Consider the following 12,204-nt stretch of genomic DNA (forward strand, 5'->3'; position numbering starts at 1 on the left):
GCGCGAGCACCGGGCTCTTCCTCCTCCGTGACCTCCCTAAAGCTTCATCCTCTGGGTCTGGAGAGCAGGCATCATTAATCCAAGTTAGCAGATGGGGAAACTGAGGCAGAGGCCAAACTAGCGGTGGCTCAGGGCACTCTACAGACCAGCCTTCTCCCTGGATTGAGGAGAGGGGACTGGAGCAGGGCGCAGAGACTGCACTAGCCTCTGGACTGCAAGGACAGTGGAAGGTGAGAGTTTGGCTGGGACAGACGTCCAAGCTGAGTGGCACCGGGGGAGGGGGTCGGAGGGAAGAGAAGGATAAATGGATCAATGCTGCCAGTAAAGGAAGGGCTTACAGTGACCTGTCATCTCACCTCCAAATCGGAAAATGCCTATGGTTGGTAAGGAAGGAAGGAGGAAGACAAAACCCCCAGACATCAGAGGGTCAGCCTGTGCCCCCTGGGGAGGGAGTGAGGAAGGAGGGGAGTCCTTGGGGCAGAATTGAGTGTTGGCAGGAAGGCTGCTTCCACAGCGTCCGCAAGGAGGGAGAGGGTTGAGAAGGGCAATGGGAGGGCTCCAAGGGCCTGTTTGCAGAGGGACACTGACACCCTGCCTAGCTGGGCCGGGGTGGCAGGACCCAGCAGGACACCAGGGCTGGGAACAGCTGTCTTCCCACCGCAGCACTCACCGAGGCCCTTCCATGGCTTCCACTCTGGGCTCTGGCACCACCTCAGGGAGGCTGCGGTCCTCTCCTGACAGCTGTGCAGGGGACGACCTGCCTGGCACTCAGTCGATGCTGACCGAATGGATGGCTTTTGAAGAGCCCCACTCTTCAGCTGCCAGAGCAGGACCCCTCTGCCTACCCCGCCGATTGACTCAGGGGGCCTGAGCTCTGCCACAGACCCTCTGTGTGGTTTCTGAGAAGCCTGGTGCCCCGTGAAATCCCGTGTCCTCTGGAGCTCTCCTTCTGGAACTCTCAAAACTTACACGACCCCAGTTAACCTAACATGGGTTAGTCCTGAAGGTGGTGACGGTGATGATGAACTCATTAAGTATTCTCCAGGGTGCTGAGGGAATGATAAAATGAATAGATATGTGCCTCAATAGAAAGGGATGGATGGAGGCGTTTGGGCCTGGGCATGGGGGCATTTGGGGACAGAGGGTGAAGCACCTGTCTAGCCCTTCAGGACCATCTTTTGCCTCCTTCACCAGCCTGAAAAGGCCTAGGTGGGGTGTGGGGGGAAGCCTAGGAGGGCTGGGGAAGACAGGAAGCCAATCTGCAGCAGCCACAAGCCTTCTTCTGGACAAGGAGGTTGGGGTTGCCATCTTGAAGGTGCATTTTGAAGGTGTGATTCCAACAGTGGGAGGAATGGGAAGAAGGCAGGACTCTCAAGGCAGAACAGTTAAATGCCAGTGGGGGTCTGTCTCAGGCTGAAAGCCATCTGACACTTTCCCTGGGTCCACAAAAGCATTTCAGCAGAGAAATGAAACGTTCATTTCATTTCTCTGGAGACAGGTGGCTGAGGCAGATGACAGCAGGGTTTTTGCTTCAAGGGATGGGACGAGGTGGAGGCCACTGGCAAAGGGATACGGAGGAGGATGCCATGTACTGGTGGGCATCTAGGGCAGGCTGGGGGTGCACCGGAATGAAGTTAGGAGGCAGCAGGGTTCAGAGAAGAGCCCTAGGGCTAGGCTGTAGCTCCTGTCTGCTCCTACCACAACACAGTGATAATTTTCATAGCAAGTTCCTTTCATAGGGTGTAGCAGATGCTACCAGTGCCCCCAGTCAAGCCCCCAGGCCTACTCGGAGGTCACCTGCAGACAGTTTCTGAACTTGCTCCCTGTGTCTCTCCTGTGGCATTCCCAGCTTTGGACGTGAGTGTGGGGCAGGCTGGAAGTGGGGAATTAACGCCCCCAGGGGAACCCTCAACCAAGGAGGGCCCAGAGTTAGCGGATAAATCCTCTAGCTTTCAGTCCCTCTGAAAGTGGGATAATTTCCAATGCCCAGGCCTGTTCCAGTCTCAGAAAGACTCCAGCAGAATGGAACCTAAGTTGTCCATGGGGAAAGCTTGCTTATCCCTGTATGCTTTGCTTGCTTTCCTCTCTTGCTTGTCTCACTTCCCCACTCTCTCACCCTGCTTCTGGGATCACCTCCTAAATAAACTACTTGTATCCAAATCTGTCTCAGGGTCGGCTTTTGGAGGGAACCCGAACTGAGACGACGAACGATAACTGTGTTAAGTGCTTTTTCATTTCGCCCATTATCTTATTTAATTCCTACTTATTTGTTTGTTTATTTTTAAATTTATTTTTGGCCGCGCCATGAGGCATGCGGGATCTTAGTTCCCAGGGATCGAACCTGTCCCCCTGCAATGGAAGCATAGAGTCTTAACCACTGGACTGCCAGGGAAGTCCCCTTATTTCTTAACATCGCCTGAAGTAGATGTCACTAACCCAATTTTACAAATGAGGAATAAAGAGGTTAATGCAGAGGTAGGATTCAAAGCCAGGTCTGTCTAGCTCCAAAACCCAGTCCTTACCCACTATGCTCTGCGGCCTCCCTAATTCTCTCATCCTCTCTGGGCCTTAATTTTTCATCTGTAAAATGAGGAATGGGCTCTTGAGTTTGAAGGGAGGCAATGTACCCATTGTCTCCAGCAGCTAGGCCTGGTCAATGAGATGTAAGCAGAAGTTATTAGGAGGGACTTCCCTGGCGGTCCAGTGGTTAAGACTCTGCATGTCCACTGCAGGGGGCATGGGTTCAATCCCTGGTTGGGGACCTAAGATCCCACATGCCACGCAGCGTGGCCAAAGGAAAAAAAAAAAAAATGATGGTGAGGATTTTACATAGTGCTGATAGAGGAGTAAGGGAATGGGATCCAGTCTAAGGTAAGAGGGTGAGCAAAGGTGTGGAGGTAGCATAGATCGGCCTGTATGTGGCTCAGTTGAAGAGGGAAGGGTTTGTGAAGGAGGCCTGGCAGGTGAGGTGTTGTAGGGCTTAAATGCTGAGCTAAGGAACTTGGTTTATCCTGCAGCAGGGGGTTAGGGCTCAGAGCAGTATTTAAGATTACTCCTACCACAGAGTGAAAGGCAGGAGACAGAAGAGGTGAGGAGAGGCAGGGAGATCTCTAAGGAAGAGAAAGGGAAGAGACAGATGGAAGAGAGACTAAGAAGAGCTGCAGAGACTGACAGAGAGAGCACGCGCGCACAAGCTCACAATTTAATTAGCTTCCTGGCTTGGCAGTGGCTTACAGGGGAATTAGCAGAGCTCAGAGTCTAGGGACCTTGCTGGGAGTTGAAGGGAAGCTAATAAGAAAGACAGCAACAAGCCCCAGGGAGAAATGAAAGAGGAGGAACCGTCAGCCAAGCAGAGATGCCGGCAGGAGAAGCAGATGTCAGGGCGCTGAGTCCCTGCCTTCCTTCGAGGTTTCAGCTTTCCAGGGGAGTAGACATTTAGAGCCCCTGGGCTGGCCTCCTGGCCCCACTGCCCCTGGTCCCAATCCCTCTGAGCACCTGGTAAACGACGCAGAATGGGGGCAGTTGGGAGTGGCTGTGACAAGTTCCCCTCTGTTGGCCCTTTTCCCAGAAGGGAACCCCCAGGTCCCTTCTGCAGATGGGGAGGTTGAGGCCGGAAATGCGGAGGTGGCCTGCTCCTGACCAGATGTGGCAAATTGCATCTTCCAAAGACAGCTGTGATAGCATCTCCCATCCCACCCTGCTCTTCTTACACCAGGACCATGCCACTCCCCTCTGAGAGGAAGACCTAGGTTGGGCGTAAAAGGTGGTGCTGCTTCTGCCTGGCGCTCTCTCTTTTGAAACTCACACTTGGAATCCAGCCATCATGACGTGAGAAAGGCCAGGCCACATGGAAAGGCCATGTGCAGATGTTGTGGCCAACACCCCCAGTCAGGACCAGTTATCTAATTTTCAAGGTCCAGTGCAAAATGAAAAGGTAGGGCCCCTTGTTCAAAAATTAAGAATTTAGAGGGTGGCAACAGCATTAAACCACGCGTGGAGCCCTTCTAAGTGTGGGAGCTTGTGTAGCTGTACAAGTTGCATCCTGTGAAGCTGGCCCCGACCGCAGCTGAGGTTCCAGCATCCACTGTTTGCGGTATGAGCGAGGAAGCCTTCCAGATGACTCTGGGCCCGGTCACTGTCTGACTGCAACTGAACGAAGGACTCCTGGCTGAACCCAGTGTATGTCCAGACCCACTAGGGACACAAGTGACTGTTGTCGTTTTAAACCGGAAACTTTTGGGTTACTGCAGCAACAGATAGTTGGAATACTGGGGGAAACAGAACGTGTCAAAACTGGACTCAAGATGCAGTATAGTTACTGAGTTTCTCCCCAAACCCAGGCTCATTACCTGAGCTACTGTTGCTGGACCTCCTTGACCCACGTTGGCAGAGGAGGCAACAGGTAACTCCAGACCCTACCTATGGACCTCTCACCATGGAAGATGGTGGAGCCATTTGGAGTCCTCTGTTTCTTGCAGTTAAAAGCACTCCAACTTTTACAAGTTATTTCCCCTCTCTGGGTCTTGGTTTCTTCGGATGCATATTGAGAGGACTTCATAATCTAGGGCCTGTGAGTCTCTGGAGGGAAAACACAGAGGACTTGGTGACTAGAATGAGAGGGGGGAGTGAAGGAACTGCAAGAGTCAGAAGGTGTTTACTCCACCTCTTGCACTGGGATCTGGCGGGGACGGGGAAGGAAGAATGTTCAGTCTGGGTCAGATGACGACTGGTTCCACTTTGGGCATTTTTAGATCACACTAGATTTGGGGGATGGAAAACTGGGGGGGGGGACTTATATAGTGTCATCAATTAGGTAGAGAATATAATTATGCAGGAAAAGATTGGATAAACACCAAAATGCAGGAAAAGACTGGAAAAACACCAAAATATTGTTATTTATGGTAGGTTCAGGGATGATATTTATTTTCTCTGTAAAATGCTTTCTATTTCCTAAACTTTCTACAATGAATACTTATTCCTTTCATTTGAAAAGTAATTTGAAATATCAATACAAACTTTAATTTCTTTCAAATGTATCTAAATACATATTGGAATTAGAATATTATAAAAGTGGGAGCTTAAATTAGAGGAGAAAAGATACATGATTTAATAAACTGTATGGCAACAACTAGGTAGCCATCTAGAAAACTTTAAGTTGGATCCATACATCATACCTGATACCAAAACAAATTCCAAATGGATCACATATTTAAATGTAAGAATGAAACCAAAAAAGTACTAAAAGAAATCAAGTGATATTAACAAAAATTTCAGAGTAAAGAAGTTTGAAGTATGACATAAAATCCAGAATTCATTAAAAAAAATTGGTGGATACTTTTTACTACAGCTTAAAAGAAAAACATATTAACATGGCAAAACTGCCAGAAACAAAGTCAAAAGACAAACTACAAACTGGAAAATATATTTGTAATTCATATCACAAAGAGCTCTAAGAAAAAGACAACTGAGTAGAAAAGTGGGTAAGGAATATAAGCAGTTAATAAAAAATAAAATACAAATAACTGTTAGAATAAGACAATTACAGTAAGATGCCATCATTTTTTTTTAACCTCTCAGGTTATCAAAGATCTATAGATTTATAACACACTCTATTGGTGAGGAGGTGTAGAAACATTCACACCCTGTTAGTGGGAGGGTCAACTGGTACCGTTGGACAACTGGACAATATCTACCAAGTTTTATAATGTGCATGCCCTTCAACTCCATGATTCCACTTCCTGAAAAGCTGTTCTTCAGACACATGCCCACATGTCTGAAATGACATGTTATTCATTGCAGCATTGTTTGTAATAGCAGTAGAGGACCCAGCCAATAAATTCTGATACATAGAATACTACCTACCCTTTATAGAAGAATGAGGAGTCATTTTGTATACTGATATGAAATAATCTCTAAGATTTACTGTTAAGTGAAAAAAATACAAGGTGTACATTTGTTTTGAGGGAATTGGTATGTAGCCGAAATAAAGCCCAGCCAAGCCGTGGCCATCTGAAGCCTCTCAAAGATGTTTTATGCACCCCTCAAATCATTGATTATAGCAGTTTCATTCTAAATGTACCTTTTCTATTCCCCCTCACAATTCACTCCCCTGTCTAACACATTATTATTCAACTCTTGGCTTTCTACATGAGAGTCTTTTACCGCCTTTATGTGTTAGCTTGAATATCACCATATGAGAGGATATCTCCTAACAACAGGCTATGACCCAGTCCTAGTCCCCCATCTCCCCTAAAAATAAATAAATAAAGCAAACAACTTGCCATTTTCTATTTATTATGGCATTTATCATTCTAACATATTTTTTAGCTATCCACTCTAGAATATGACCTCCATAAATATTTGTTGAAAGAATGTTGGTTAAGTCTTCTGCTCTATAATCCTCATATGTATTCTCTGAAAAATTTATTTTGCCACTGTAGTGAAAGATCTAAACTTCCATACAGACTACTCATCAGGCTTCTTTTTCCGTAAGTCCACTCCAACTGTACTTGGCCCTCAAAGTCATAGCTTCTTATAAATGGAGAAAAGAAAGTTTCATGGACGGAAATAAGTTTACCTCCTTTGCTTTCCCAATAAGATGACCTCTTTCCTCCTCTGACTCTTTTATTTATTCATTCATTCATTTATTTTTGGCTATGTCAGGTCTTAGTTGCGGCACGTGGGATCTTTCGTTGCGGCGCACGGGCTTCTCTGTAGTTGTGGCACGTGGGCTCCAGAGGGCACAGGCTCAGTAGTTGTGGCCTGGGGGCTTAGTTGCCCCGCAGCATGTGGGATCTTAGTTCCCGACCAGGGATCGAACTCCTGTCCCCTGCATTGGAAGGCGGATTCTTAACCACTGGACCACCAGGGAAGTCCCCCTCCTCTGACTCTTAAATTTCCTAACATTTATTTTTTTAATCCAGAGTTCCATTTTTCTATTGATGCTTTCTTGAAAGAGTTCCCTTGAGTTTACACTTAAACAAGAAGAGGAGTTTGGGACCAATCCATTACAACATATTGGAAAATTTGTTAAATGTTATACATTTTATATTCAAAACTACTTGAGAATTGCTTTAAGTTCAGGGCACCATGCTGTTAAGAGTTATATCTATACTGTTAGTTAGTATAATAATTATTTTTGTAATTCTAATGTAAATAGTAATACTTTATTAGGCAAGAGAGGTCCTTAAGACCATTTCGGAGTATGCACTGGGTCCACATCTTTGAAATTTAAGTAATGAATCAAACAGGTTCATGAAATATGAAATAAATATTGATTCCAAAAAATACAAGGTGTACAGTATGCTACCATTCTATTTTTTAAAAAAGTATGCATTTGCTTTTATGTGCATAGAATACCTCTGAGAGAATCTTCTAGAAACCATTAACAGCAGTTGCCTCCTGGGAAGAGGAATGGTTATGGGAGAAAGACATACTTTCCACTGTTTACCCTTTTGTACCTAAAATTTAAAAAGGCAGGGAGGGACTTCCCCGGTGGTGCAGTGGTTAAGAATCCGCCTGCCAATGTAGGGAACACTGGTTCGAGTCCTGGTCCGGGAAGGTCCCACATGCCATGGAGCAACTACACCCATGTGCCACAACTACTGAGCCTGTGCTCTATAGCCCGTGAGCCACAACTACTGAAGCCCGCGCGCCCTAGAGCCTGTGCTCCGCAACAAGAGAAGCCACCGCAATGAGAAGCCTGCTCACCGCAACTAGAGAAAGCCCGCACGCAGCAACAAAGACCCAACACAGCCAAAAAATAAATAAATAAATTTATTTTAAAAAGGCAGGGAGAACCAGTATCTTTTTTTTTTTTTTTCTTTTTTCTTTTTTTGAACCAGTATCTTTTTGAGCAGCTGCTTGGCTCCTGCTGGCTTCTATTCAACCTGAGGTCGGCTGAAAGCCCTCAGCCTTTTTCACAAGCACCGTCAAGCCAAACTTCCTTCATCCTGTACTGGTGCAGCTCATGTTTTAAAATACGTATAAATGCAGGTCTTTCCACTTCTTTTAAATTCGTCCTGTGGGTTTCAGCCCACTGTTTCAAGATATTTTAGAATCTTGATTCTGACATCCAAATATTAGCTTTCCCTTCCAATAGTGGTGCCACCTGCACTGTGAGTGTGGCAGACACGATTAACTACTGAGCTGACCAAATACAGAATCTAGAAGCATGAAATTTAAGACTTCTCCCCGGATTTACATCAACTGAATAACCAACTTGGGGGGAGGGGCACAGTGGTTAAATGGGCTAGAAATCCACCTGACTGGGCAATCGTGGAGGTCACTGTTTTCCTGGCTGTCTCCTCAGTTGGGAGGCACCTGATGTCTAACTGGAAACGGGGTACGCTATGTCCAAGGAAATTTTCCTAGTGGCCTTCCAAATAAATAATAACAAACTATATTATTGTTGACATTATTATTTACTCTATCTTGTTTTTAGTGAAGGTACCAATTCTTTTTCTAGGTGTTCTCAAACCCACAGTTTAATATGATATTCTAGAATAAATTTGGGAATTCACCTGAAGTATACCCACCTAGAGTTTCCAGAATCTACCTCTTCCTCTTTTCTAACACCGGGACATTTGCAGCCATCGGGCATTGGGGCCCCTTTCCTTTTGTCCACAGCTTTATCAGCTATATTGGCAAGGGTTCCAGGATCTTCTCTGCAAAGGTTTAACACCTTGGGATTTGCACCTCCTTTTAAATGGCTGGGTGCTTAGGTTTACTTCTCTTCTCTCCCTTTGGAGTTTCAATTTCCTCTATCTGAAGTTTTGCTTGACTCATTCCAGTTTAGAAATGCTTTTCTTCGATGGAGAGTGAGGAGAATCGGGGTTGAGTATTCTGCTTTCCGACAACTGCTAACCTGACACCTTTTCCCCAAGTGGAACCCTATCCTGTCTTTATTACTCTTGCTCTGAACATAACCAACAACGTCTTTTACTGTCTGCACTTTTTCCGAGTCTCATTTTATCAAGGACTTCAACCTTCTTCTCTTATACCTGCCTTTTCTTTTGTGAGCCTGTCAGGGAGCTCTCCGTACAGCCACGCTGGTTTCTTCAGCTCTCCTCCTTTTCCTGTCCAAGGATTTTCTGCAAATGGGCTCTCCTCATTTCCTATTTCAGAGCCTCCTCTCTGTCTCATGTGCCACATTCCCATCTAAATCTCTAAACGTGAGATAGTAACTCTAATCTCTTCAAGTTATTTTTCTAGGACTATTTATTTATTCGCTCACCCACTCATTCCATGGCCAACATGCCCTTCCTTCTTGATTCGACTTTGCCCTGTGGTCCCTGTGCCACTGACAGCTCCAGGCAGTTCTTTCCCACGGTCAGAGCTAAGGTCGGGGGAGCTGCTCCCTGGCAGTCGTGTCTGTCCACTGAGAGAGGAACCAGTCGCTGATGCATGTGAAGACCTGCCCAGCTGCTCAGCTCGCAGCTGTGTGGGACTGTGGCTGCCAGGGCAGGGTGGGGACAGTCCCCCAGCCTGGGGCCATCCCGCCCTCAGAGCTCGGCTGGGCAGGGGGAAGTGGACTCCCGCGGGGCCGTGGCTTCCAAGCGCTCACCTGTCAGTTTCACCCAAAGGCTCTCCCCCCCACCCCCCTCCCCGGAGCTGGCAGTGCGCCTCGGCAGAGAGCAGAAAGCACACAGGATTCGGAGTCAAGCATATCCAGGTCTGAATTCTAGCTCTGCCCCTTCCCAGCAAGCTGTTTAAATCTCTGAGCTTCCATTCTTCTCACTTGAAAAATGGGGATATTATGTGGTTGATGGGGTGATTGTGCATAGGTTTCAGTACCCATCAACCCCTGTGCTCCTCAGGTTCACGGTTTTCACAGGTTATGTTCTTGGCGGACTGTGCTGCTTTCTTTCCCTTTCTGGTCGAGCTGTTTCTTTTGGACATGCTGCAGTATATGTCTATGCCTGGTGAACCTTCCTTTGATGAGCCATGCCCCTGCAGCCCCAAGTAGAGTAGACCCTTGAATCTGTTTGGCTGAATGTGCAGATAGGGAGGGCCAACTGTATATGGTTCCAGTGGAGCTGACCCTGGATCCTGACACCTTCAGGCTGGACCTGACTCAGGTCTGGCCAGTAGAGTACTCCATTCCCCAGACACACCGAATGGAATGGTTTACAGATGGATGTGTTTCAAGCCAGAGTCCTCCAGGGGATTCTTGCTGGAACTTCCCTGAGAGACATTTACTCATTCTCTGAAATTACAAGCTCTAAAAAGCCATGTGAGTGAAGATGCCATTTGTCATCTTGTCACCAAGTGGAGTGAGCCTGTCTGAGAGGGAAACCAGGCAGAGGTGGGCCCAAGGGATGGGGCGAGTGGGAGTCCTGATGCCTTTGAACCACCAGATTAACAACTGACCATTTCTGTTGCTTGAGCCAATAAATTCCTTTTCTTAATTAAGCCAGTTTGTTGGGTTTCTGAGTATGCAACCATGATGTACAAATTGACCCTTCCATTGTTATAAAATCACAAATTCTCTCATCAAGTTGCATTTTTACTTCGTTTAAATCTGTTCCCCTATTTTTATGTAGAAAAACGTAACTCAGTACGTGTGCATGACACATTGGAAATTCCCCAGACTTGCAGACCCAGCTCTGAATCCTGGCTCTGTCATTTATCAGTCTTGGGCAAATCAGTTAACCCTTCTGAACTTCACTTTTCTATCAAAAAAATGGGATTATATTTTGTTTATATGGCTGTTTTATGGGTTGGAGCTAATGGATATATGGCCAGGTCGTGTAGGAGGCCACCAAAAAATATTCTATTATTAGGTGGTAAGTACATTTATGTTATCTCAATAGCTTTCACTCTGTACAGCTGTTTATAGATGCACTACTTTCCAGGTGACATCTCTTTTTAACCACCATGGTTTCCAGGTTTATCATGGCCAGGACCAAGGAGAGGGTAAGAACTTTTGGGAAAAGATGGAAGATGAGGAGGTGGACAGGAATTTCAAAGCTCAAATGGAGGAGAGATGGAATTAGCCTTTTAAAAAACATTTGCAATTGCAGAACTTTACACCCACTTTCTATTTATAAATATCCTTGTCTCTCAGCTTGGCTCCTTCTGCACCAGGCTCCAGCGGAAGATAACAAGCACAAAGAGCAGCTGCTAATGAGGTACAAATATGCAGAGCAGAGGAGGCTGGAGGAGGAGCGTTGGGACTGCATGACGTAGGCTTAGGGTGCATGGATTTAAGGACGCTACAGCAAGAAGTCTTAAGAAACTTAGGTCAGAAAGTATTTTATCCCCTGTAGGAAGCTTGTATAGGCAGAGAAAAGTTGTAGCCACCCTCCATAACCAGATCGTACCATACAGCTCCAGCTTTATCTACTGCCTACTGTCTTGCCCTGGTGGCAGGAAGACAAGATAGAAGCCTGCTGCAACAGCTGAGCAGAGATGATGCACCAAGGCACTGGGGACGGAGGGAGGATGACAAACTCAAGAGGCATTTCTGAGAATCTAGCAGTGACTTCTTAGAATAGCGAAGGGTAGAGAGGATTCAGTCATCTCCAGGGTTTTAGCTTGGGAAACAGGGTGATCATGAAGTGTTTAATAAAATTTGAGAATGCAAGCACCACTGCAGGCTTGGGGAGAAGGGTTGCGACGTAACTGAATTTGAGGATCCTGAACAAACGTTTACTGAGAACTATGTGTTTGTTAGGTACTGTTCCAGGTGCTCATTATATGGCAGAAATACAGCCCTGAAGAAATGTTAGGACTGTCATTAGAGATGCAATTCCACTTTCCCTCAACCCTTGGCCTTTACTAGTTCCATGACTTTGCCCATATTATCTATATTTATAAAGTATCCCCTTACCTTCTAATTCTTAAATAACCATAACAGCTACCACATTCCAAATATTTACTGTGACACTGTACTCAATTTAATGCCCCAATAAGAGAAGTATTATCCTCACTTTAGAGATGAGGAGCCTGAGGCTTAACACAATCAAATAACTAGTCCAAGGTCGCACGGCTGCTAAGTGACAGGGCTGGAAATTGTTCCCATTCCACCATCCTGCCTCCCAGTATCCTGTCCTTAGAAAACCAGCTCAACTGCTACTCCTTCACGAAGTCTTCCCTGAGTTCCCCTAACTGGATGTCAGCTTTTCCTCTTGTGGATCCCAGGGGAGCTTGCTTTCAACTTCTGGCACATCCTGCCTGTCCAACACCCATCACAGCAAGTGT

The sequence above is a fragment of the Eschrichtius robustus genome, chromosome 11 (genome assembly GCF_028021215.1).
Source record: "Eschrichtius robustus isolate mEscRob2 chromosome 11, mEscRob2.pri, whole genome shotgun sequence".
Taxonomy (NCBI): Eukaryota; Metazoa; Chordata; class Mammalia; order Artiodactyla; family Eschrichtiidae; genus Eschrichtius; species Eschrichtius robustus.